This window comes from Pseudophryne corroboree, unplaced genomic scaffold, assembly GCF_028390025.1.
Source record: "Pseudophryne corroboree isolate aPseCor3 unplaced genomic scaffold, aPseCor3.hap2 scaffold_1198, whole genome shotgun sequence".
Taxonomy (NCBI): Eukaryota; Metazoa; Chordata; class Amphibia; order Anura; family Myobatrachidae; genus Pseudophryne; species Pseudophryne corroboree.
The window spans coordinates 65,748-92,056 of NW_026967823.1; the positions used below are offsets into that span (position 1 = coordinate 65,748).

At 38.6% G+C, this 26,309-nt stretch overlaps 4 non-coding genes across 4 annotated transcripts; all 4 read left to right on the forward strand.

Moving 5' to 3' along the window:
- The first annotated feature begins 23,262 nt into the window (after window positions 1–23,262).
- On the forward strand, window positions 23,263–23,426 carry LOC134991055 (U1 spliceosomal RNA). Its single transcript, XR_010195505.1, has one exon. It is a non-coding gene; the product is annotated as a U1 spliceosomal RNA (small nuclear RNA).
- A 59-nt stretch (window positions 23,427–23,485) lies between these two features.
- LOC134991039 (U5 spliceosomal RNA) lies at window positions 23,486–23,602 on the forward strand. The gene has a single exon (XR_010195489.1). It is a non-coding gene; the product is annotated as a U5 spliceosomal RNA (small nuclear RNA).
- Window positions 23,603–23,876: 274 nt separating this feature from the next.
- Window positions 23,877–23,992, forward strand: LOC134991035 (U5 spliceosomal RNA). The gene has a single exon (XR_010195485.1). It is a non-coding gene; the product is annotated as a U5 spliceosomal RNA (small nuclear RNA).
- Window positions 23,993–24,267: 275 nt separating this feature from the next.
- LOC134991038 (U5 spliceosomal RNA) lies at window positions 24,268–24,383 on the forward strand. The gene has a single exon (XR_010195488.1). It is a non-coding gene; the product is annotated as a U5 spliceosomal RNA (small nuclear RNA).
- Window positions 24,384–26,309: the final 1,926 nt, after the last annotated feature.

Here is a 26,309-nt window from a genome sequence, read left to right on the forward strand (position 1 = left end):
TTCTAGTGTCTTTCGTTTGGGAGAAAAATGCAAAGGTACAATACAGCTTTTCCTTGCTGATATCTCTCTTTTGCTAAGAGATAGGCATTGGAAAATTCAGGGCTATAACGTGTAGATGAAGCACTAACAGGAGGCTTTAAAATTTTCATTCTAGTGTCCTTCGTTTGGGAGAAAAATGCAAAGGTACAATACAGCTTTTCCTTGCCGATATCTCTCTTTTGCAAAGAGATAGGCATTGGAAAATTCAGGGCTATAACGTGTAGATGAAGCACTAATAGGAGGCTTTAAAATTTTCATTCTAGTGTCCTTCGTTTGGGAGAAAAATGCAAAGGTACAATACAGCTTTTCCTTGCCGATATCTCTCTTTTGCAAAGAGATAGGCATTGGAAAATTCAGGGCTATAACGTGTAGATGAAGCACTAACAGGAGGCTTTAAAATTTTCATTCTAGTGTCTTTCGTTTGGGAGAAAAATGCAAAGGTACAATACAGCTTTTCCTTGCCGATATCTCTCTTTTGCAAAGAGCTAGGCATTGGAAAATTCAGGGCTATAACGTGTAGATGAAGCACTAACAGGAGGCTTTAAAATTTTCATTCTAGTGTCTTTCGTTTGGGAGAAAAATGCAAAGGTACAATACAGTTTTTCCTTGCCGATATCTCTCTTTTGCAAAGAGATAGGCATTGGAAAATTCAGGGCTATAACGTGTAGATGAAGCACTAACAGGAGGCTTTAAAATTTTCATTCTAGTGTCCTTCGTTTGGGAGAAAAATGCAAAGGTACAATACAGCTTTTCCTTGCCAATATCTCTTTTTTGCAAAGAGCTAGGCATTGGAAAATTCAGGGCTATAACGTGTAGATGAAGCACTAACAGGAGGCTTTAAAATTTTCATTCTAGTGTCCTTCGTTTGGGAGAAAAATGCAAAGGTACAATACAGCTTTTCCTTGCCGATATCTCTCTTTTGCAAAGAGATAGGCATTGGAAAATTCAGGGCTATAACGTGTAGATGAAGCACTAATAGGAGGCTTTAAAATTTTCATTCTAGTGTCCTTCGTTTGGGAGAAACATGCAAAGGTACAATACAGCTTTTCCTTGCCGATATCTCTCTTTTGCAAAGAGATAGGCATTGGAAAATTCAGGGCTATAACGTGTATATGAAGCACTAACAGGAGGCTTTAAAATTTTCATTCTAGTGTCTTTCGTTTGGGAGAAAAATGCAAAGGTACAATACAGCTTTTCCTTGCCGATATCTCTCTTTTGCAAAGAGCTAGGCATTGGAAAATTCAGGGCTATAACGTGTAGATGAAGCACTAATAGGAGGCTTTAAAATTTTCATTCTAGTGTCTTTCGTTTGGGAGAAAAATGCAAAAGTACAATGCTGCTTTTCCTTGCCGATATCTCTCTTTTGCAAAGAGATAGGCATTGGAAAATTCAGGGCTATAACGTGTAGATGAAGCACTAACAGGAGGCTTTAAAATTTTCATTCTAGTGTCCTTCGTTTGGGAGAAAAATGCAAAGGTACAATACAGCTTTTCCTTGCTGATATCTCTCTTTTGCTAAGAGATAGGCATTGGAAAATTCAGGGCTATAACGTGTAGATGAAGCACTAACAGGAGGCTTTAAAATTTTCATTCTAGTGTCCTTCGTTTGGGAGAAAAATGCAAAGGTACAATACAGCTTTTCCTTGCCGATATCTCTCTTTTGCAAAGAGATAGGCATTGGAAAATTCAGGGCTATAACGTGTAGATGAAGCACTAATAGGAGGCTTTAAAATTTTCATTCTAGTGTCCTTCGTTTGGGAGAAAAATGCAAAGGTACAATACAGCTTTTCCTTGCCGATATCTCTCTTTTGCAAAGAGATAGGCATTGGAAAATTCAGGGCTATAACGTGTAGATGAAGCACTAACAGGAGGCTTTAAAATTTTCATTCTAGTGTCTTTCGTTTGGGAGAAAAATGCAAAGGTACAATACAGCTTTTCCTTGCCGATATCTCTCTTTTGCAAAGAGCTAGGCATTGGAAAATTCAGGGCTATAACGTGTAGATGAAGCACTAACAGGAGGCTTTAAAATTTTCATTCTAGTGTCTTTCGTTTGGGAGAAAAATGCAAAGGTACAATACAGTTTTTCCTTGCCGATATCTCTCTTTTGCAAAGAGATAGGCATTGGAAAATTCAGGGCTATAACGTGTAGATGAAGCACTAACAGGAGGCTTTAAAATTTTCATTCTAGTGTCCTTCGTTTGGGAGAAAAATGCAAAGGTACAATACAGCTTTTCCTTGCCAATATCTCTTTTTTGCAAAGAGCTAGGCATTGGAAAATTCAGGGCTATAACGTGTAGATGAAGCACTAACAGGAGGCTTTAAAATTTTCATTCTAGTGTCTTTCGTTTGGGAGAAAAATGCAAAGGTACAATACAGCATTTCCTTGCCGATATCTCTCTTTTGCAAAGAGATAGGCATTGGAAAATTCAGGGCTATTACGTGTAGATGAAGCACTAAAAGGAGGCTTTAAAATTTTCATTCTAGTGTCTTTCGTTTGGGAGAAAAATGTAAAAGTACAATGCAGCTTTTCCTTGCCGATATCTCTCTTTTGCAAAGAGATAGGCATTGGAAAATTCAGGGCTATAACGTGTAGATGAAGCACTAACAGGAGGCTTTAAAATTTTCATTCTAGTGTCTTTCGTTTGGGAGAAAAATGTAAAAGTACAATGCAGCTTTTCCTTGCCGATATCTCTCTTTTGCAAAGAGATAGGCATTGGAAAATTCAGGGCTATAACGTGTATATGAAGCACTAACAGGAGGCTTTAAAATTTTCATTCTAGTGTCTTTCGTTTGGGAGAAAAATGCAAAGGTACAATACAGCTTTTCCTTGCCGATATCTCTCTTTTGTTAAGAGATAGGCATTGGAAAATTCAGGGCTATAACGTGTAGATGAAGCACTAAAAGGAGGCTTTAAAATTTTCATTCTAGTGTCTTTCGTTTGGGAGAAAAATGCAAAGGTACAATACAGCTTTTCCTTGCCGATATCTCTCTTTTGTTAAGAGATAGGCATTGGAAAATTCAGGGCTATAACGTGTAGATGAAGCACTAAAAGGAGGCTTTAAAATTTTCATTCTAGTGTCCTTCGTTTGGGAGAAAAATGCAAAGGTACAATACAGCTTTTCCTTGCCGATATCTCTCTTTTGCAAAGAGATAGGCATTGGAAAATTCAGGGCTATAACGTGTAGATGAAGCACTAACAGGAGGCTTTAAAATTTTCATTCTAGTGTCTTTCGTTTGGGAGAAAAATGCAAAGGTACAATACAGCATTTCCTTGCCGATATCTCTCTTTTGCAAAGAGATAGGCATTGGAAAATTCAGGGGTATTACGTGTAGATGAAGCACTAAAAGGAGGCTTTAAAATTTTCATTCTAGTGTCTTTCGTTTGGGAGAAAAATGTAAAAGTACAATGCAGCTTTTCCTTGCCGATATCTCTCTTTTGCAAAGAGATAGGCATTGGAAAATTCAGGGCTATAACGTGTAGATGAAGCACTAACAGGAGGCTTTAAAATTTTCATTCTAGTGTCTTTCGTTTGGGAGAAAAATGTAAAAGTACAATGCAGCTTTTCCTTGCCGATATCTCTCTTTTGCAAAGAGATAGGCATTGGAAAATTCAGGGCTATAACGTGTATATGAAGCACTAACAGGAGGCTTTAAAATTTTCATTCTAGTGTCTTTCGTTTGGGAGAAAAATGCAAAGGTACAATACAGCTTTTCCTTGCCGATATCTCTCTTTTGCAAAGAGATAGGCATTGGAAAATTCAGGGCTATAACGTGTAGATGAAGCACTAACAGGAGGCTTTAAAATTTTCATTCTAGTGTCTTTCGTTTGGGAGAAAAATGCAAAGGTACAATACAGCTTTTCCTTGCCGATATCTCTCTTTTGCAAAGAGCTAGGCATTTGAAAATTCAGGGCTATAACGTGTAGATGAAGCACTAACAGTAGACTTTAAAATTTTCATTCTAGTGTCTTTCGTTTGGGAGAAAAATGCAAAGGTACAATACAGCTTTTCCTTGCCGATATCTCTCTTTTGCTAAGAGATAGGCATTGGAAAATTCAGGGCTATAACGTGTAGATGAAGCACTAAAAGGAGGCTTTAAAATTTTCATTCTAGTGTCCTTCGTTTGGGAGAAAAATGCAAAGGTACAATATAGCTTTTCCTTGCCGATATCTCTCTTTTGCAAAGAGATAGGCATTGGAAAATTCAGGGCTATTACGTGTAGATGAAGCACTAAAAGGAGGCTTTAAAATTTTCATTCTAGTGTCTTTCGTTTGGGAGAAAAATGTAAAAGTACAATGCAGCTTTTCCTTGCCGATATCTCTCTTTTGCAAAGAGATAGGCATTGGAAAATTCAGGGCTATAACGTGTAGATGAAGCACTAACAGGAGGCTTTAAAATTTTCATTCTAGTGTCTTTCGTTTGGGAGAAAAATGTAAAAGTACAATGCAGCTTTTCCTTGCCGATATCTCTCTTTTGCAAAGAGATAGGCATTGGAAAATTCAGGGCTATAACGTTTATATGAAGCACTAACAGGAGGCTTTAAAATTTTCATTCTAGTGTCTTTCGTTTGGGAGAAAAATGCAAAGGTACAATACAGCTTTTCCTTGCCGATATCTCTCTTTTGCAAAGAGCTAGGCATTGGAAAATTCAGGGCTATAACGTGTAGATGAAGCACTAACAGGAGGCTTTAAAATTTTCATTCTAGTGTCTTTCGTTTGGGAGAAAAATGCAAAGGTACAATACAGTTTTTCCTTGCCGATATCTCTCTTTTGCAAAGAGATAGGCATTGGAAAATTCAGGGCTATAACGTGTAGATGAAGCACTAACAGGAGGCTTTAAAATTTTCATTCTAGTGTCCTTCGTTTGGGAGAAAAATGCAAAGGTACAATACAGCTTTTCCTTGCCAATATCTCTTTTTTGCAAAGAGCTAGGCATTGGAAAATTCAGGGCTATAACGTGTAGATGAAGCACTAACAGGAGGCTTTAAAATTTTCATTCTAGTGTCTTTCGTTTGGGAGAAAAATGCAAAGGTACAATACAGCATTTCCTTGCCGATATCTCTCTTTTGCAAAGAGATAGGCATTGGAAAATTCAGGGCTATTACGTGTAGATGAAGCACTAAAAGGAGGCTTTAAAATTTTCATTCTAGTGTCTTTCGTTTGGGAGAAAAATGTAAAAGTACAATGCAGCTTTTCCTTGCCGATATCTCTCTTTTGCAAAGAGATAGGCATTGGAAAATTCAGGGCTATAACGTGTAGATGAAGCACTAACAGGAGGCTTTAAAATTTTCATTCTAGTGTCTTTCGTTTGGGAGAAAAATGTAAAAGTACAATGCAGCTTTTCCTTGCCGATATCTCTCTTTTGCAAAGAGATAGGCATTGGAAAATTCAGGGCTATAACGTGTATATGAAGCACTAACAGGAGGCTTTAAAATTTTCATTCTAGTGTCTTTCGTTTGGGAGAAAAATGCAAAGGTACAATACAGCTTTTCCTTGCCGATATCTCTCTTTTGTTAAGAGATAGGCATTGGAAAATTCAGGGCTATAACGTGTAGATGAAGCACTAAAAGGAGGCTTTAAAATTGTCATTCTAGTGTCTTTCGTTTGGGAGAAAAATGCAAAGGTACAATACAGCTTTTCCTTGCCGATATCTCTCTTTTGTTAAGAGATAGGCATTGGAAAATTCAGGGCTATAACGTGTAGATGAAGCACTAAAAGGAGGCTTTAAAATTTTCATTCTAGTGTCCTTCGTTTGGGAGAAAAATGCAAAGGTACAATACAGCTTTTCCTTGCCGATATCTCTCTTTTGCAAAGAGATAGGCATTGGAAAATTCAGGGCTATAACGTGTAGATGAAGCACTAACAGGAGGCTTTAAAATTTTCATTCTAGTGTCTTTCGTTTGGGAGAAAAATGCAAAGGTACAATACAGCATTTCCTTGCCGATATCTCTCTTTTGCAAAGAGATAGGCATTGGAAAATTCAGGGGTATTACGTGTAGATGAAGCACTAAAAGGAGGCTTTAAAATTTTCATTCTAGTGTCTTTCGTTTGGGAGAAAAATGTAAAAGTACAATGCAGCTTTTCCTTGCCGATATCTCTCTTTTGCAAAGAGATAGGCATTGGAAAATTCAGGGCTATAACGTGTAGATGAAGCACTAACAGGAGGCTTTAAAATTTTCATTCTAGTGTCTTTCGTTTGGGAGAAAAATGTAAAAGTACAATGCAGCTTTTCCTTGCCGATATCTCTCTTTTGCAAAGAGATAGGCATTGGAAAATTCAGGGCTATAACGTGTATATGAAGCACTAACAGGAGGCTTTAAAATTTTCATTCTAGTGTCTTTCGTTTGGGAGAAAAATGCAAAGGTACAATACAGCTTTTCCTTGCCGATATCTCTCTTTTGCAAAGAGATAGGCATTGGAAAATTCAGGGCTATAACGTGTAGATGAAGCACTAACAGGAGGCTTTAAAATTTTCATTCTAGTGTCTTTCGTTTGGGAGAAAAATGCAAAGGTACAATACAGCTTTTCCTTGCCGATATCTCTCTTTTGCAAAGAGATAGGCATTGGAAAATTCAGGGCTATAACGTGTAGATGAAGCACTAACAGGAGGCTTTAAAATTTTCATTCTAGTGTCTTTCGTTTGGGAGAAAAATGTAAAAGTACAATGCAGCTTTTCCTTGCCGATATCTCTCTTTTGCAAAGAGATAGGCATTGGAAAATTCAGGGCTATAACGTTTATATGAAGCACTAACAGGAGGCTTTAAAATTTTCATTCTAGTGTCTTTCGTTTGGGAGAAAAATGCAAAGGTACAATACAGCTTTTCCTTGCCGATATCTCTCTTTTGCTAAGAGATAGGCATTGGAAAATTCAGGGCTATAACGTGTAGATGAAGCACTAAAAGGAGGCTTTAAAATTTTCATTCTAGTGTCCTTCGTTTGGGAGAAAAATGCAAAGGTACAATACAGCTTTTCCTTGCCGATATCTCTCTTTTGCAAAGAGATAGGCATTGGAAAATTCAGGGCTATAACGTGTAGATGAAGCACTAATAGGAGGCTTTAAAATTTTCATTCTAGTGTCCTTCGTTTGGGAGAAAAATGCAAAGGTACAATACAGCTTTTCCTTGCCGATATCTCTCTTTTGCAAAGAGATAGGCATTGGAAAATTCAGGGCTATAACGTGTAGATGAAGCACTAACAGGAGGCTTTAAAATTTTCATTCTAGTGTCTTTCGTTTGGGAGAAAAATGCAAAGGTACAATACAGCTTTTCCTTGCCGATATCTCTCTTTTGCAAAGAGCTAGGCATTGGAAAATTCAGGGCTATAACGTGTAGATGAAGCACTAACAGTAGACTTTAAAATTTTCATTCTAGTGTCTTTCGTTTGGGAGAAAAATGCAAAGGTACAATACAGCTTTTCCTTGCCAATATCTCTCTTTTGCAAAGAGCTAGGCATTGGAAAATTCAGGGCTATAACGTGTAGATGAAGCACTAACAGGAGGCTTTAAAATTTTCATTCTAGTGTCTTTCGTTTGGGAGAAAAATGCAAAGGTACAATACAGTTTTTCCTTGCCGATATCTCTCTTTTGCAAAGAGATAGGCATTGGAAAATTCAGGGCTATAACGTGTAGATGAAGCACTAACAGGAGGCTTTAAAATTTTCATTCTAGTGTCTTTCGTTTGGGAGAAAAATGCAAAGGTACAATACAGCTTTTCCTTGCCGATATCTCTCTTTTGCAAAGAGATAGGCATTTGAAAATTCAGGGCTATAACGTGTAGATGAAGCACTAACAGAAGGCTTTAAAATTTTCATTCTAGTGTCCTTCGTTTGGGAGAAAAATGCAAAGGTACAATACAGCTTTTCCTTGCCGATATCTCTCTTTTGCAAAGAGATAGGCATTGGAAAATTCAGGGCTATAACGTGTAGATGAAGCACTAATAGGAGGCTTTAAAATTTTCATTCTAGTGTCCTTCGTTTGGGAGAAACATGCAAAGGTACAATACAGCTTTTCCTTGCCGATATCTCTCTTTTGCAAAGAGATAGGCATTGGAAAATTCAGGGCTATAACGTGTAGATGAAGCACTAACAGGAGGCTTTAACATTTTCATTCTAGTGTCTTTCGTTTGGGAGAAAAATGCAAAGGTACAATACAGCTTTTCCTTGCCGATATCTCTCTTTTGCAAAGAGCTAGGCATTGGAAAATTCAGGGCTATAACGTGTAGATGAAGCACTAATAGAAGGCTTTAAAATTTTCATTCTAGTGTCTTTCGTTTGGGAGAAAAATGCAAAAGTACAATGCTGCTTTTCCTTGCCGATATCTCTCTTTTGCAAAGAGATAGGCATTGGAAAATTCAGGGCTATTACGTGTAGATGAAGCACTAACAGGAGGCTTTAAAATTTTCATTCTAGTGTCCTTCGTTTGGGAGAAAAATGCAAAGGTACAATACAGCTTTTCCTTGCCAATATCTCTCTTTTGCAAAGAGCTAGGCATTGGAAAATTCAGGGCTATTACGTGTAGATGAAGCACTAACAGGAGGCTTTAAAATTTTCATTCTAGTGTCTTTCGTTTGGGAGAAAAATGCAAAGGTACAATACAGCATTTCCTTGCCGATATCTCTCTTTTGCAAAGAGATAGGCATTGGAAAATTCAGGGCTATTACGTGTAGATGAAGCACTAAAAGGAGGCTTTAAAATTTTCATTCTAGTGTCTTTCGTTTGGGAGAAAAATGTAAAAGTACAATGCAGCTTTTCCTTGCCGATATCTCTCTTTTGCAAAGAGATAGGCATTGGAAAATTCAGGGCTATAACGTGTAGATGAAGCACTAACAGGAGGCTTTAAAATTTTCATTCTAGTGTCTTTCGTTTGGGAGAAAAATGTAAAAGTACAATGCAGCTTTTCCTTGCCGATATCTCTCTTTTGCAAAGAGATAGGCATGAGAAAATTCAGGGCTATAACGTGTATATGAAGCACTAACAGGAGGCTTTAAAATTTTCATTCTAGTGTCTTTCGTTTGGGAGAAAAATGCAAAGGTACAATACAGCTTTTCCTTGCCGATATCTCTCTTTTGCTAAGAGATAGGCATTGGAAAATTCAGGGCTATAACGTGTAGATGAAGCACTAACAGGAGGCTTTAAAATTTTCATTCTAGTGTCCTTCGTTTGGGAGAAAAATGCAAAGGTACAATACAGCTTTTCCTTGCCGATATCTCTCTTTTGCAAAGAGATAGGCATTGGAAAATTCAGGGCTATAACGTGTAGATGAAGCACTAATAGGAGGCTTTAAAATTTTCATTCTAGTGTCCTTCGTTTGGGAGAAAAATGCAAAGGTACAATACAGCTTTTCCTTGCCGATATCTCTCTTTTGCAAAGAGATAGGCATTGGAAAATTCAGGGCTATAACGTGTAGATGAAGCACTAACAGGAGGCTTTAAAATTTTCATTCTAGTGTCTTTCGTTTGGGAGAAAAATGCAAAGGTACAATACAGCTTTTCCTTGCCGATATCTCTCTTTTGCAAAGAGCTAGGCATTGGAAAATTCAGGGCTATAACGTGTAGATGAAGCACTAACAGTAGACTTTAAAATTTTCATTCTAGTGTCTTTCGTTTGGGAGAAAAATGCAAAGGTACAATACAGCTTTTCCTTGCCAATATCTCTCTTTTGCAAAGAGCTAGGCATTGGAAAATTCAGGGCTATAACGTGTAGATGAAGCACTAACAGGAGGCTTTAAAATTTTCATTCTAGTGTCTTTCGTTTGGGAGAAAAATGCAAAGGTACAATACAGTTTTTCCTTGCCGATATCTCTCTTTTGCAAAGAGATAGGCATTGGAAAATTCAGGGCTATAACGTTTAGATGAAGCACTAACAGGATGCTTTAAAATTTTCATTCTAGTGTCTTTCGTTTGGGAGAAAAATGCAAAGGTACAATACAGCTTTTCCTTGCCGATATCTCTCTTTTGCAAAGAGATAGGCATTTGAAAATTCAGGGCTATAACGTGTAGATGAAGCACTAACAGGAGGCTTTAAAATTTTCATTCTAGTGTCCTTCGTTTGGGAGAAAAATGCAAAGGTACATTACAGCTTTTCCTTGCCGATATCTCTCTTTTGCAAAGAGATAGGCATTGGAAAATTCAGGGCTATAACGTGTAGATGAAACACTAACAGGAGGCTTTAAAATTTTCATTCTAGTGTCTTTCGTTTGGGAGAAAAATGCAAAGGTACAATACAGCTTTTCCTTGCCGATATCTCTCTTTTGCAAAGAGATAGGCATTTGAAAATTCAGGGCTATAACGTGTAGATGAAGCACTAACAGGAGGCTTTAAAATTTTCATTCTAGTGTCCTTCGTTTGGGAGAAAAATGCAAAGGTACATTACAGCTTTTCCTTGCCGATATCTCTCTTTTGCAAAGAGATAGGCATTGGAAAATTCAGGGCTATTACGTGTAGATGAAGCACTAAAAGGAGGCTTTAAAATTTTCATTCTAGTGTCTTTCGTTTGGGAGAAAAATGTAAAAGTACAATGCAGCTTTTCCTTGCCGATATCTCTCTTTTGCAAAGAGATAGGCATTGGAAAATTCAGGGCTATAACGTGTAGATGAAGCACTAACAGGAGGCTTTAAAATTTTCATTCTAGTGTCTTTCGTTTGGGAGAAAAATGCAAAGGTACAATACAGTTTTTCCTTGCCGATATCTCTCTTTTGCAAAGAGATAGGCATTGGAAAATTCAGGGCTATAACGTGTAGATGAAGCACTAATAGGAGGCTTTAAAATTTTCATTCTAGTGTCCTTCGTTTGGGAGAAAAATGCAAAGGTACAATACAGCTTTTCCTTGCCGATATCTCTCTTTTGCAAAAAGATAGGCATTGGAAAATTCAGGGCTATAACGTGTAGATGAAGCACTAACAGGAGGCTTTAAAATTTTCATTCTAGTGTCTTTCGTTTGGGAGAAAAATGCAAAGGTACAATACAGCTTTTCCTTGCCGATATCTCTCTTTTGCAAAGAGATAGGCATTGGAAAATTCAGGGCTATAACGTGTAGATGAAGCACTAACAGGAGGCTTTAAAATTTTCATTCTAGTGTCTTTCGTTTGGGAGAAAAATGCAAAGGTACAATACAGCATTTCCTTGCCGATATCTCTCTTTTGCAAAGAGATAGGCATTGGAAAATTCAGGGCTATTACGTGTAGATGAAGCACTAAAAGGAGGCTTTAAAATTTTCATTCTAGTGTCTTTCGTTTGGGAGAAAAATGTAAAAGTACAATGCAGCTTTTCCTTGCCGATATCTCTCTTTTGCAAAGAGATAGGCATTGGAAAATTCAGGGCTATAACGTGTAGATGAAGCACTAACAGGAGGCTTTAAAATTTTCATTCTAGTGTCTTTCGTTTGGGAGAAAAATGCAAAGGTACAATACAGTTTTTCCTTGCCGATATCTCTCTTTTGCAAAGAGATAGGCATTGGAAAATTCAGGGCTATAACGTGTAGATGAAGCACTAATAGGAGGCTTTAAAATTTTCATTCTAGTGTCCTTCGTTTGGGAGAAAAATGCAAAGGTACAATACAGCTTTTCCTTGCCGATATCTCTCTTTTGCAAAAAGATAGGCATTGGAAAATTCAGGGCTATAACGTGTAGATGAAGCACTAACAGGAGGCTTTAAAATTTTCATTCTAGTGTCTTTCGTTTGGGAGAAAAATGCAAAGGTACAATACAGCTTTTCCTTGCCGATATCTCTCTTTTGCAAAGAGATAGGCATTGGAAAATTCAGGGCTATAACGTGTAGATGAAGCACTAACAGGAGGCTTTAAAATTTTCATTATAGTGTCTTTCGTTTGGGAGAAAAATGCAAAGGTACAATACAGCTTTTCCTTGCCGATATCTCTCTTTTGCAAAGAGATAGGCATGAGAAAATTCAGGGCTATAACGTGTATATGAAGCACTAACAGGAGGCTTTAAAATTTTCATTCTAGTGTCTTTCGTTTGGGAGAAAAATGCAAAGGTACAATACAGCTTTTCCTTGCCGATATCTCTCTTTTGCTAAGAGATAGGCATTGGAAAATTCAGGGCTATAACGTGTAGATGAAGCACTAACAGGAGGCTTTAAAATTTTCATTCTAGTGTCCTTCGTTTGGGAGAAAAATGCAAAGGTACAATACAGCTTTTCCTTGCCGATATCTCTCTTTTGCAAAGAGATAGGCATTGGAAAATTCAGGGCTATAACGTGTAGATGAAGCACTAATAGGAGGCTTTAAAATTTTCATTCTAGTGTCCTTCGTTTGGGAGAAAAATGCAAAGGTACAATACAGCTTTTCCTTGCCGATATCTCTCTTTTGCAAAGAGATAGGCATTGGAAAATTCAGGGCTATAACGTGTAGATGAAGCACTAACAGGAGGCTTTAAAATTTTCATTCTAGTGTCTTTCGTTTGGGAGAAAAATGCAAAGGTACAATACAGCTTTTCCTTGCCGATATCTCTCTTTTGCAAAGAGCTAGGCATTGGAAAATTCAGGGCTATAACGTGTAGATGAAGCACTAACAGTAGACTTTAAAATTTTCATTCTAGTGTCTTTCGTTTGGGAGAAAACTGCAAAGGTACAATACAGCTTTTCCTTGCCAATATCTCTCTTTTGCAAAGAGCTAGGCATTGGAAAATTCAGGGCTATAACGTGTAGATGAAGCACTAACAGGAGGCTTTAAAATTTTCATTCTAGTGTCTTTCGTTTGGGAGAAAAATGCAAAGGTACAATACAGTTTTTCCTTGCCGATATCTCTCTTTTGCAAAGAGATAGGCATTGGAAAATTCAGGGCTATAACGTTTAGATGAAGCACTAACAGGAGGCTTTAAAATTTTCATTCTAGTGTCTTTCGTTTGGGAGAAAAATGCAAAGGTACAATACAGCTTTTCCTTGCCGATATCTCTCTTTTGCAAAGAGATAGGCATTTGAAAATTCAGGGCTATAACGTGTAGATGAAGCACTAACAGGAGGCTTTAAAATTTTCATTCTAGTGTCCTTCGTTTGGGAGAAAAATGCAAAGGTACATTACAGCTTTTCCTTGCCGATATCTCTCTTTTGCAAAGAGATAGGCATTGGAAAATTCAGGGCTATAACGTGTAGATGAAGCACTAACAGGAGGCTTTAAAATTTTCATTCTAGTGTCTTTCGTTTGGGAGAAAAATGCAAAGGTACAATACAGCTTTTCCTTGCCAATATCTCTCTTTTGCAAAGAGCTAGGCATTGGAAAATTCAGGGCTATAACGTGTAGATGAAGCACTAACAGGAGGCTTTAAAATTTTCATTCTAGTGTCTTTCGTTTGGGAGAAAAATGCAAAAGTACAATGCTGCTTTTCCTTGCCGATATCTCTCTTTTGCAAAGAGATAGGCATTGGAAAATTCAGGGCTATAACGTGTAGATGAAGCACTAACAGGAGGCTTTAAAATTTTCATTCTAGTGTCTTTCGTTTGGGAGAAAAATGCAAAAGTACAATGCTGCTTTTCCTTGCCGATATCTCTCTTTTGCAAAGAGATAGGCATTGGAAAATGCAGGGCTATAACAAGTAGATGAAGCACTAACAGGAGGCTTTAAAATTTTCATTCTAGTGTCTTTCGTTTGGGAGAAAAATGCAAAAGTACAATGCTGCTTTTCCTTGCCGATATCTCTCTTTTGCAAAGAGATAGGCATTGGAAAATGCAGGGCTATAACGTGCAGATGAAGCACTAACAGGAGGCTTTAAAATTTTCATTCTAGTGTCTTTCGTTTGGGAGAAAAATGCAAAGGTACAATACAGCTTTTCCTTGCCAATATCTCTCTTTTGCAAAGAGCTAGGCATTGGAAAATGCAGGGCTATAACGTGTAGATGAAGCACTAACAGGAGGCTTTACAATTTTCATTCTAGTGTCTTTCGTTTGGGAGAAAAATGCAAAGGTACAATGCTGCTTTTCCTTGCCGTTATCTCTCTTTTGCAAAGAGATAGGCATTGGAAAATGCAGGGCTATAACGTGTAGATGAAGCACTAACAGGAGGCTTTTAAATTTTCATTCTAGTGTCCTTCGTTTGGGAGAAAAATGCAAAGGTACAATACAGTTTTTCCTTGCCGATATCTCTCTTTTGAAAAGAGATAGGCATTGGAAAATTCAGGGCTATAACGTGTAGATGAAGCACTAACAGGAGGCTTTAAAATTTTCATTCTAGTGTCTTTCGTTTGGGAGAAAAATGCAAAGGTACAATACAGCTTTTCCTTACCAATATCTCTCTTTTGCAAAGAGCTAGGCATTGGAAAATTCAGGGCTATAACGTGTAGATGAAGCACTAACAGGAGGCTTTAAAATTTTCATTCTAGTGTCTTTCGTTTGGGAGAAAAATGCAAAAGTACAATGCAGCTTTTCCTTGCCGATATCTCTCTTTTGCAAAGAGATAGGCATTGGAAAATGCAGGGCTATAACGTGTAGATGAAGCACTAACAGTAGGCTTTAAAAATTTCATTCTAGTGTCTTTCGTTTGGGAGAAAAATGCAAAGGTACAATACAGCTTTTCCTTGCCGATATCTCTCTTTTGCAAAGAGATAGGCATTGGAAAATGCAGGGCTATAACGTGTAGATGAAGCACTAACAGTAGGCTTTAAAAATTTCATTCTAGTGTCTTTCGTTTGGGAGAAAAATGCAAAGGTACAATACAGCTTTTCCTTGCCGATATCTCTCTTTTGCAAAGAGATAGGCATTGGAAAATGCAGGGCTATAACGTGTAGATGAAGCACTAACAGTAGGCTTTAAAAATTTCATTCTAGTGTCTTTCGTTTGGGAGAAAATGCAAAGGTACAATACAGCTTTTCCTTGCCGATATCTCTCTTTTGCAAAGAGATAGGCATTGGAAAATTCAGGGCTATAACGTGTAGATGAAGCACTAACAGGAGGCTTTAAATTTTTCATTCTAGTGTCTTTCGTTTGGGAGAAAAATGCAAAGGTACAATACAGTTTTTCCTTGCCGATATCTCTCTTTTGCAAAGAGATAGGCATTGGAAAATTCAGGGCTATAACGTGTAGATGAAGCACTAACAGGAGGCTTTAAAATTTTCATTCTAGTGTCTTTCGTTTGGGAGAAAAATGCAAAGGTACAATACAGCATTTCCTTGCCGATATCTCTCTTTTGCAAAGAGATAGGCATTGGAAAATTCAGGGCTATTACGTGTAGATGAAGCACTAAAAGGAGGCTTTAAAATTTTCATTCTAGTGTCTTTCGTTTGGGAGAAAAATGTAAAAGTACAATGCAGCTTTTCCTTGCCGATATCTCTCTTTTGCAAAGAGATAGGCATTGGAAAATTCAGGGCTATAACGTGTATATGAAGCACTAACAGGAGGCTTTAAAATTTTCATTCTAGTGTCTTTCGTTTGGGAGAAAAATGCAAAGGTACAATACAGCTTTTCCTTGCCGATATCTCTCTTTTGCTAAGAGATAGGCATTGGAAAATTCAGGGCTATAACGTGTAGATGAAGCACTAAAAGGAGGCTTTAAAATTTTCATTCTAGTGTCCTTCGTTTGGGAGAAAAATGCAAAGGTACAATACAGCTTTTCCTTGCCGATATCTCTCTTTTGCAAAGAGATAGGCATTGGATAATTCAGGGCTATAACGTGTAGATGAAGCACTAACAGGAGGCTTTAAAATTTTCATTCTAGTGTCTTTCGTTTGGGAGAAAAATGCAAAGGTACAATACAGCATTTCCTTGCCGATATCTCTCTTTTGCAAAGAGATAGGCATTGGAAAATTCAGGGGTATTACGTGTAGATGAAGCACTAAAAGGAGGCTTTAAAATTTTCATTCTAGTGTCTTTCGTTTGGGAGAAAAATGTAAAAGTACAATGCAGCTTTTCCTTGCCGATATCTCTCTTTTGCAAAGAGATATGCATTGGAAAATTCAGGGCTATAACGTGTAGATGAAGCACTAACAGGAGGCTTTAAAATTTTAATTCTAGTGTCTTTCGTTTGGGAGAAAAATGTAAAAGTACAATGCAGCTTTTCCTTGCCGATATCTCTCTTTTGCAAAGAGATAGGCATTGGAAAATTCAGGGCTATAACGTGTATATGAAGCACTAACAGGAGGCTTTAAAATTTTCATTCTAGTGTCTTTCGTTTGGGAGAAAAATGCAAAGGTACAATACAGCTTTTCCTTGCCGATATCTCTCTTTTGCAAAGAGATAGGCATTGGAAAATTCAGGGCTATAACGTGTAGATGAAGCACTAACAGGAGGCTTTAAAATTTTCATTCTAGTGTCTTTCGTTTGGGAGAAAAATGCAAAGGTACAATACAGCTTTTCCTTGCCGATATCTCTCTTTTGCAAAGAGCTAGGCATTTGAAAATTCAGGGCTATAACGTGTAGATGAAGCACTAACAGTAGACTTTAAAATTTTCATTCTAGTGTCTTTCGTTTGGGAGAAAAATGCAAAGGTACAATACAGCTTTTCCTTGCCGATATCTCTCTTTTGCTAAGAGATAGGCATTGGAAAATTCAGGGCTATAACGTGTAGATGAAGCACTAAAAGGAGGCTTTAAAATTTTCATTCTAGTGTCCTTCGTTTGGGAGAAAAATGCAAAGGTACAATACAGCTTTTCCTTGCCGATATCTCTCTTTTGCAAAGAGATAGGCATTGGAAAATTCAGGGCTATAACGTGTAGATGAAGCACTAACAGGAGGCTTTAAAATTTTCATTCTAGTGTCCTTCGTTTGGGAGAAAAATGCAAAGGTACAATACAGCTTTTCCTTGCCAATATCTCTCTTTTGCAAAGAGCTAGGCATTGGAAAATTCAGGGCTATAACGTGTAGATGAAGCACTAACAGGAGGCTTTAAAATTTTCATTCTAGTGTCTTTCGTTTGGGAGAAAAATGCAAAGGTACAATACAGCATTTCCTTGCCGATATCTCTCTTTTGCAAAGAGATGGGCATTGGAAAATTCAGGGCTATTACGTGTAGATGAAGCACTAAAAGGAGGCTTTAAAATTTTCATTCTAGTGTCTTTCGTTTGGGAGAAAAATGTAAAAGTACAATGCAGCTTTTCCTTGCCGATATCTCTCTTTTGCAAAGAGATAGGCATTGGAAAATTCAGGGCTATAACGTGTAGATGAAGCACTAACAGGAGGCTTTAAAATTTTCATTCTAGTGTCTTTCGTTTGGGAGAAAAATGTAAAAGTACAATGCAGCTTTTCCTTGCCGATATCTCTCTTTTGCAAAGAGATAGGCATTGGAAAATTCAGGGCTATAACGTGTATATGAAGCACTAACAGGAGGCTTTAAAATTTTCATTCTAGTGTCTTTCGTTTGGGAGAAAAATGCAAAGGTACAATACAGCTTTTCCTTGCCGATATCTCTCTTTTGCTAAGAGATAGGCATTGGAAAATTCAGGGCTATAACGTGTAGATGAAGCACTAAAAGGAGGCTTTAAAATTTTCATTCTAGTGTCCTTCGTTTGGGAGAAAAATGCAAAGGTACAATACAGCTTTTCCTTGCCGATATCTCTCTTTTGCAAAGAGATAGGCATTGGAAAATTCAGGGCTATAACGTGTAGATGAAGCACTAATAGGAGGCTTTAAAATTTTCATTCTAGTGTCCTTCGTTTGGGAGAAAAATGCAAAGGTACAATACAGCTTTTCCTTGCCGATATCTCTCTTTTGCAAAGAAATAGGCATTGGAAAATTCAGGGCTATAACGTGTAGATGAAGCACTAACAGGAGGCTTTAAAATTTTCATTCTAGTGTCTTTCGTTTGGGAGAAAAATGCAAAGGTACAATACAGCTTTTCCTTGCCGATATCTCTCTTTTGCAAAGAGCTAGGCATTGGAAAATTCAGGGCTATAACGTGTAGATGAAGCACTAACAGTAGACTTTAAAATTTTCATTCTAGTGTCTTTCGTTTGGGAGAAAAATGCAAAGGTACAATACAGCTTTTCCTTGCCAATATCTCTCTTTTGCAAAGAGCTAGGCATTGGAAAATTCAGGGCTATAACGTGTAGATAAAGCACTAACAGGAGGCTTTAAAATTTTCATTCTAGTGTCTTTCGTTTGGGAGAAAAATGCAAAAGTACAATACTGCTTTTCCTTGCCGATATCTCTCTTTTGCAAAGAGATAGGCATTGGAAAATTCAGGGCTATAACGTGTAGATGAAGCACTAACAGGAGGCTTTAAAATTTTCATTCTAGTGTCCTTCGTTTGGGAGAAAAATGCAAAGGTACAATACAGCTTTTCCTTGCCAATATCTCTCTTTTGCAAAGAGCTAGGCATTGGAAAATTCAGGGCTATAACGTGTAGATGAAGCACTAACAGGAGGCTTTAAAATTTTCATTCTAGTGTCTTTCGTTTGGGAGAAAAATGCAAAGGTACAATACAGCATTTCCTTGCCGATATCTCTCTTTTGCAAAGAGATAGGCATTGGAAAATTCAGGGCTATAACGTGTAGATGAAGCACTAAAAGGAGGCTTTAAAATTTTCATTCTAGTGTCCTTCGTTTGGGAGAAAAATGCAAAGGTACAATACAGCTTTTCCTTGCCGATATCTCTCTTTTGCAAAGAGATAGGCATTGGAAAATTCAGGGCTATAACGTGTAGATGAAGCACTAATAGGAGGCTTTAAAATTTTCATTCTAGTGTCCTTCGTTTGGGAGAAACATGCAAAGGTACAATACAGCTTTTCCTTGCCGATATCTCTCTTTTGCAAAGAGATAGGCATTGGAAAATTCAGGGCTATAACGTGTAGATGAAGCACTAACAGGAGGCTTTAAAATTTTCATTCTAGTGTCTTTCGTTTGGGAGAAAAATGCAAAGGTACAATACAGCTTTTCCTTGCCGATATCTCTCTTTTGCAAAGAGCTAGGCATTGGAAAATTCAGGGCTATAACGTGTAGATGAAGCACTAATAGGAGGCTTTAAAATTTTCATTCTAGTGTCTTTCGTTTGGGAGAAAAATGCAAAAGTACAATGCTGCTTTTCCTTGCCGATATCTCTCTTTTGCAAAGAGATAGGCATTGGAAAATGCAGGGCTATAACATGTAGATGAAGCACTAACAGGAGGCTTTTTAAATTTTCATTCTAGTGTCTTTCGTTTGGGAGAAAAATGCAAAGGTACAATACAGCTTTTCCTTGCCAATATCTCTCTTTTGCAAAGAGCTAGGCATTGGAAAATGCAGGGCTATAACGTGTAGATGAAGCACTAACAGGAGGCTTTACAATTTTCATTCTAGTGTCTTTCGTTTGGGAGAAAAATGCAAAGGTACAATGCTGCTTTTCCTTGCCGATATCTCTCTTTTGCAAAGAGATAGGCATTGGAAAATGCAGGGCTATAACGTGTAGATGAAGCACTAACAGGAGGCTTTTAAATTTTCATTCTAGTGTCCTTCGTTTGGGAGAAAAATGCAAAGGTACAATACAGTTTTTCCTTGCCGATATCTCTCTTTTGAAAAGAGATAGGCATTGGAAAATTCAGGGCTATAACGTGTAGATGAAGCACTAACAGGAGGCTTTAAAATTTTCATTCTAGTGTCTTTCGTTTGGGAGAAAAATGCAAAGGTACAATACAGCTTTTCCTTGCCAATATCTCTCTTTTGCAAAGAGCTAGGCATTGGAAAATTCAGGGCTATAACGTGTAGATGAAGCACTAACAGGAGGCTTTAAAATTTTCATTCTAGTGTCTTTCGTTTGGGAGAAAAATGCAAAAGTACAATGCAGCTTTTCCTTGCCGATATCTCTCTTTTGCAAAGAGATAGGCATTGGAAAATGCAGGGCTATAACGTGTAGATGAAGCACTAACAGTAGGCTTTAAAAATTTCATTCTAGTGTCTTTCGTTTGGGAGAAAAATGCAAAAGTACAATGCAGCTTTTCCTTGCCGATATCTCTCTTTTGCAAAGAGATAGGCATTGGAAAATTCAGGGCTATAACGTGTAGATGAAGCACTAATAGGAGGCTTTAAAATTTTCATTCTAATGTCCTTCGTTTGGGAGAAAAATGCAAAGGTACAATACAGCTTTTCCTTGCCGATATCTCTCTTTTGCAAAGAGATAGGCATTGGAAAATTCAGGGCTATAACATGTAGATGAAGCACTAACAGGAGGCTTTAAAATTTTCATTCTAGTGTCTTTCGTTTGGGAGAAAAATGCAAAGGTACAATACAGCTTTTCCTTGCCGATATCTCTCTTTTGCAAAGAGATAGGCATTGGAAAATTCAGGGCTATAACGTGTAGATGAAGCACTAACAGGAGGCTTTAAAATTTTCATTCTAGTGTCCTTCGTTTGGGAGAAAAATGCAAAGGTACAATACAGCTTTTCCTTGCCGATATCTCTCTTTTGCAAAGAGATAGGCATTGGACAAATTCAGGGCTATAACGTGTAGATGAAGCACTAACAGGAGGCTTTAAAATTTTCATTCTAGTGTCTTTCGTTTGGGAGAAAAATGCAAAGGTACAATACAGCTTTTCCTTGCCGATATCTCTCTTTTGCAAAGAGCTAGGCATTGGAAAATTCAGGGCTATAACGTGTAGATGAAGCACTAACAGGAGGCTTTAAAATTTTCATTCTAGTGTCTTTCGTTTGGGAGAAAAATGCAAAGGTACAATACAGCTTTTCCTTGCCAATATCTCTCTTTTGCAAAGAGCTAGGCATTGGAAAATTCAGGGCTATAACGTGTAGATGAAGCACTAACAGGAGGCTTTAAAATTTTCATTCTAGTGTCTTTCGTTTGGGAGAAAAATGCAAAGGTACAATACAGTTTTTCCTTGCCGATATCTCTCTTTTGCAAAGAGATAGGCATTGGAAAATTCAGGGCTATAACGTGTAGATGAAGCACTAACAGGAGGCTTTAAAATTTTCATTCTAGTGTCCTTCGTTTGGGAGAAAAATGCAAAGGTACAATACAGCTTTTCCTTGCCAATATCTCTCTTTTGCAAAGAGCTAGGCATTGGAAAATTCAGGGCTATACCGTGTAGATGAAGCACTAACAGGAGGCTTTTACATTTTCATTCTAGTGTCCTTCGTTTGGGAGAAAAATGCAAAGGTACAATACAGCTTTTCCTTGCCGATATCTCTCTTTTGCAAAGAGCTAGGCATTGGAAAATTCAGGGCTATAACGTGTAGATGAAGCACTAACAGGAGGCTTTAAAATTTTCATTCTAGTGTCTTTCGTTTGGGAGAAAAATGCAAAGGTACAATACAGTTTTTCCTTGCCGATATCTCTCTTTTGCAAAGAGATAGGCATTGGAAAATTCAGGGCTATAACGTGTAGATGAAGCACTAACAGGAGGCTTTAAAATTTTCATTCTAGTGTCCTTCGTTTGGGAGAAAAATGCAAAGGTACAATACAGCTTTTCCTTGCCAATATCTCTCTTTTGCAAAGAGCTAGGCATTGGAAAATTCAGGGCTATACCGTGTAGATGAAGCACTAACTGGAGGCTTTTACATTTTCATTCTAGTGTCCTTCGTTTGGGAGAAAAATGCAAAGGTACAATACAGCTTTTCCTTGCCGATATCTCTCTTTTGCAAAGAGATAGGCATTGGAAAATTCAGGGCTATAACGTGTAGATGAAGCACTAACAGGAGGCTTTAAAATTTTCATTCTAGTGTCTTTCGTTTGGGAGAAAAATGCAAAGGTACAATACAGCTTTTCCTTGCCGATATCTCTCTTTTGCAAAGAGATAGGCATTTGAAAATTCAGGGCTATAACGTATAGATGAAGCACTAACAGGAGGCTTTAAAATTTTCATTCTAGTGTCCTTCGTTTGGGAGAAAAATGCAAAGGTACAATACAGCTTTTCCTTGCCGATATCTCTCTTTTGCAAAGAGATAGGCATTGGAAAATTCAGGGCTATAACGTGTAGATGAAGCACTAATAGGAGGCTTTAAAATTTTCATTCTAGTGTCCTTCGTTTGGGAGAAAAATGCAAAGGTACAATACAGCTTTTCCTTGCCGATATCTCTCTTTTGCAAAGAGATAGGCATTGGAAAATTCAGGGCTATAACGTGTAGATGAAGCACTAATAGGAGGCTTTAAAATTTTCATTCTAGTGTCTTTCGTTTGGGAGAAAAATGCAAAGGTACAATACAGCTTTTCCTTGCCGATATCTCTCTTTTGCAAAGAGCTAGGCATTGGAAAATTCAGGGCTATAACGTGTAGACGAAGCACTAATAGGAGGCTTTAAAATTTTCATTCTAATGTCCTTCGTTTGGGAGAAAAATGCAAAGGTACAATACAGCTTTTCCTTGTCGATATCTCTCTTTTGCAAAGAGATAGGCATTGGAAAATTCAGGGCTATAACGTGTATATGAAGCACTAACAGGAGGCTTTAAAATTTTCATTCTAGTGTCTTTCGTTTGGGAGAAAAATGCAAAGGTACAATACAGCTTTTCCTTGCCGATATCTCTCTTTTGCAAAGAGCTAGGCATTGGAAAATTCAGGGCTATAACGTGTAGATGAAGCTTTAACAGTAGACTTTAAAATTTTCATTCTAGTGTCTTTCGTTTGGGAGAAAAATGCAAAGGTACAATACAGCTTTTCCTTGCCAATATCTCTCTTTTGCAAAGAGCTAGGCATTGGAAAATTCAGGGCTATAACGTGTAGATGAAGCACTAACAGGAGGCTTTAAAATTTTCATTCTAGTGTCTTTCGTTTGGGAGAAAAATGCAAAGGTACAATACAGCATTTCCTTGCCGATATCTCTCTTTTGCAAAGAGATAGGCATTGGAAAATTCAGGGCTATAACGTGTAGATGAAGCACTAACAGGAGGCTTTAAAATTTTCATTCTAGTGTCTTTCGTTTGGGAGAAAAATCAGCTTGAATGCTTCAGGGGCTGGGGCATAGCCAACATGAGCCCCACACCGAAGGAGGGTGGAGGTGTTTAATGCAAACTAGGGGTCAGACAAGCGCCGCAAAAGGCCACCATGCCCTGCACGCCCCTTTTCTGTTTTCATATGCAGACGAGGGTTGAAGCCAACTTTGACCCACTGCTTGGATGACATCACCATATGCAAATCCATCTGCGGCAGGCCTTCCCCCAGGAATGCTTGCACTAGTTGTTGCATTTGGTTTGTTGTTTGGGGGTGCTTCAGTATTAGGCAGCCTTCTGCCCTCCCATGTTCATCTGAAAATATGTGTTCTCCCTGCAGTTGTTGTCCCCAGATGAGAGTTCCCTTGTGCTGCCTCAGTTGAATCTCCTTAACTTGACAGAGATGTGCCTGAGCAGCGGCCCTCCCCAGCTCTATCCCAAATCATACTTATTTTGCATAGGAGATACCATGGTCATGAAGATTATTCTCCCAGGGTGAGGTTCATTCATTGCATTCTGGGTATGCTGACCCCTGTGATTTCCCCAAATGTGGGAAACTCGACTGCTTTATTTGTGGTAGTGGGGGACTGTGTTTGTGTTTTCCTCTGGTCAGCTCTGGTAAAAGTCAGATTTCTTTGTTTCAGAGCCTTGTTCTTCTTTTGAGAGTTCCCTTGTGCTAGTTCTTCAGAACGAACAAATCTTTTGCCTTTTACTAAAGATTTCCGTGGAGAGGAGCAAAACTGAGTTTTATCTCAATTTTTGCATGCCCCGTCTTATTGGGGTTTCTTTTATCAGTTTAAAGATAGAACGAGTGTGCTTTAATGTAAGCTCATTTGCGTAGAAATGACAGTAAATGTTTGTTTCTTTTCAAACAGAACTTTCTTGACTATACTAATTGCTTGAAAGATCTGGGAGCACATGGAAAAGAGTACAAACCATGTTTATAGCAAGGGGAAGCCTGGTGAGAAATCTGCTTTCTTTCTTTCAAATTGGGTGCTCACTTTGAGCTGAATGAGGACTGCTGGCATGGCACTCAGGCGACAGGTAGAATCTTGGTCATGCTGTGGTTTCTCTTCAGAACGAACAAATCTTTCGCCTTTTACTAAAGATTTCCGTGGAGAGGAGCAAAACTGAGTTTTATCTCAATTTTTGCATGCCCCATCTTATTGGGGTTTTATTTTATTGGTTTAAAGATAGAACGAGTGTGCTTTAATGTAAGCTCATTTGCATAGAAATGACAGTAAATGTTTGTTTCTTTTCAAACAGAACTTTCTTGACCACACTAATTGTTTGAAAGATCTGGGAGCACATGGAAAAGAGTACAAACCATGTTTATAGCAAGGGGAAGCCTGGTGAGAAATCTGCTTTCTTTCATTCAAATTGGGTGCTCACTTTGAGCTGAATGAGAACTGCTGGCATGGCACTCAGGCGACAGGTGGAATCTTGGTCATGCTCTGGTTTCTCTTCAGAACTAACAAATATTTCGCCTTTTATTAAAGATTTCAGTGGAGAGGAGCAAAACTGAGTTTTATCTCAATTTTTGCATGCCCCATATTATTGGGGTTTCTTTTATCAGTTTAAAGACAGAACGAGTGTGCTTTCTTGTTAGCTTTAATGTAAGTTTATTTGCATAACAATGACAGTAAATGTTTGTTTCTTTTCAAACAGAACTTTCTTGACCATGCTACTTGCTTGAAAGATCTGGGAGCACATGGAAAACAGTACAAACCATGCAGTATCACAAGGGCCTTTATTTGATCTTTCATGAAGATAGAGCAGAATTGAGGACACGTCAACAATTTCTGCCGAAGGTGGTTCATCTTTCCACATGGTGCCTTTGGCCACTGACACCTTCGTTGAGTCAAAGTCTCTGGCTGTGGTCAGAACTTTGAAAATTTATGTCACCAGAACGGTTCAGATTAGGAAAACAGAGGCTCTGTTTGTCCTGTATGCTCCCAACATGATTGGGTGTCCTGCTTCCATGCAGACCATTATGCGCTGGATCTGTGGTAAAATTCAGCATGCTCATTCCACGGCAGGATTGCCGTTACTGAATTAGGTGAAGACCCATTCTACTAGAAAGGTGGGTTCATCCTGGGCAGCTGGTCGGGGAGTCTCGGCATTGCAACTTTGCCGAGCAGCTATTTAGTAAACACTTTTGCTAAGTTTTACAAGTTTGATACCTTGGCTGATGATAACCTCAAGTTGGGTCATTCGGTGCTGCAGAGTCGTACGCACTCTCCCACCCGTTCAAGAGCTTTGGTATAACCCCATGGTTCTTAATGTGACCCCAGCATCCTCTAGGTCGTATGAGAAAATAGGATTTTAATACCTACCGGTAAATCCTTTTCTCTTAGTACGTAGAGGATGCTGGGCACCCGTCCCAGTCCATACTGTGTCTGCAGTTATTACTTGTGGTTATACACATGTTGTGTTACGGTTCTGGTCAGCTTTTTGCTGCAATTGTTCATGCCGTTGGCTTGTGTTCTGTTGAATGCCACGTTCTGCGGCATGCTTAAGGTGTGAGCTGGTAAGATGCTCACCTTAGTTTAACAATAAATCCTTTCCTCGAAATGTCCGTCTCCCTGGGCACAGTTCCTATAACTGGAGTCTGGAGGAGGGGCATAGAGGGAGGAGCCAGTTCACACCCTTTGAAAGTCTTAAAGTGCCCATGTCTCTTGCGGATCCCGTCTATACCCCATGGTTCTTAATGTGACCCCAGCATCCTCTACGGACTAAGAGAAAAGGATGCCCTTGTGTACTATCCTGACTTCTCCTCCCGTCTGCTTACTTTGTGCCTTCCAACGCACAATGCGAACTACAGGTGGTGCTGCAGGGCCCACACCCTTTTACTTGCCTTACAGAGCAGCTCTGGAGCTGTTACAGTGCCCAGCTGCTGCAAGAAATCAGCATGAATGCTTCAGGGGATGGGGCATGGCCAACATGAGCCCCACACCAAAGGAGGGTGGGGGTGTTTAATGCGAACTAGGGGTCATCCAAGCACTGCAAAAGGCCGCCATGCCCTGCATGCCCCTTTTCTCTTTTTATATGCAGATGAGGGTTCCAGCCAACTTTGGCCCACTGCTTGGATGACATCACCGTATGCAAATCCGTCTGCTGCAGACCTTCCCCCAGGAATGCTGTTACTAGTTGTTGGATATGGTTTGATATTTGATGGTGCTTCAGTATTAGGCAGCCTTCCGCCATCCCATGTTCATCTGAAAAGATGTGGTCTCCCTGCAGTTGTTGTCCCCAGACGAGAGTTCCCTTGTGCTTCCTCAGTTGAATCTCCTTAACTTGACGGGGGAGGGGCTGCCCGAGCTGCCACCCTCCCCAGCCCTATCCCAACTCATACTTATTTTACATATTAGATCTCTTGATCATGAAGATTGTTCTCACAGGGTGAGGTTCATCCATTATATTTTAAAATAGGAAGGTACAAATTACATATTTGAATTGCATCTATGTGCTGGATTCAAATGTCCCCCCCC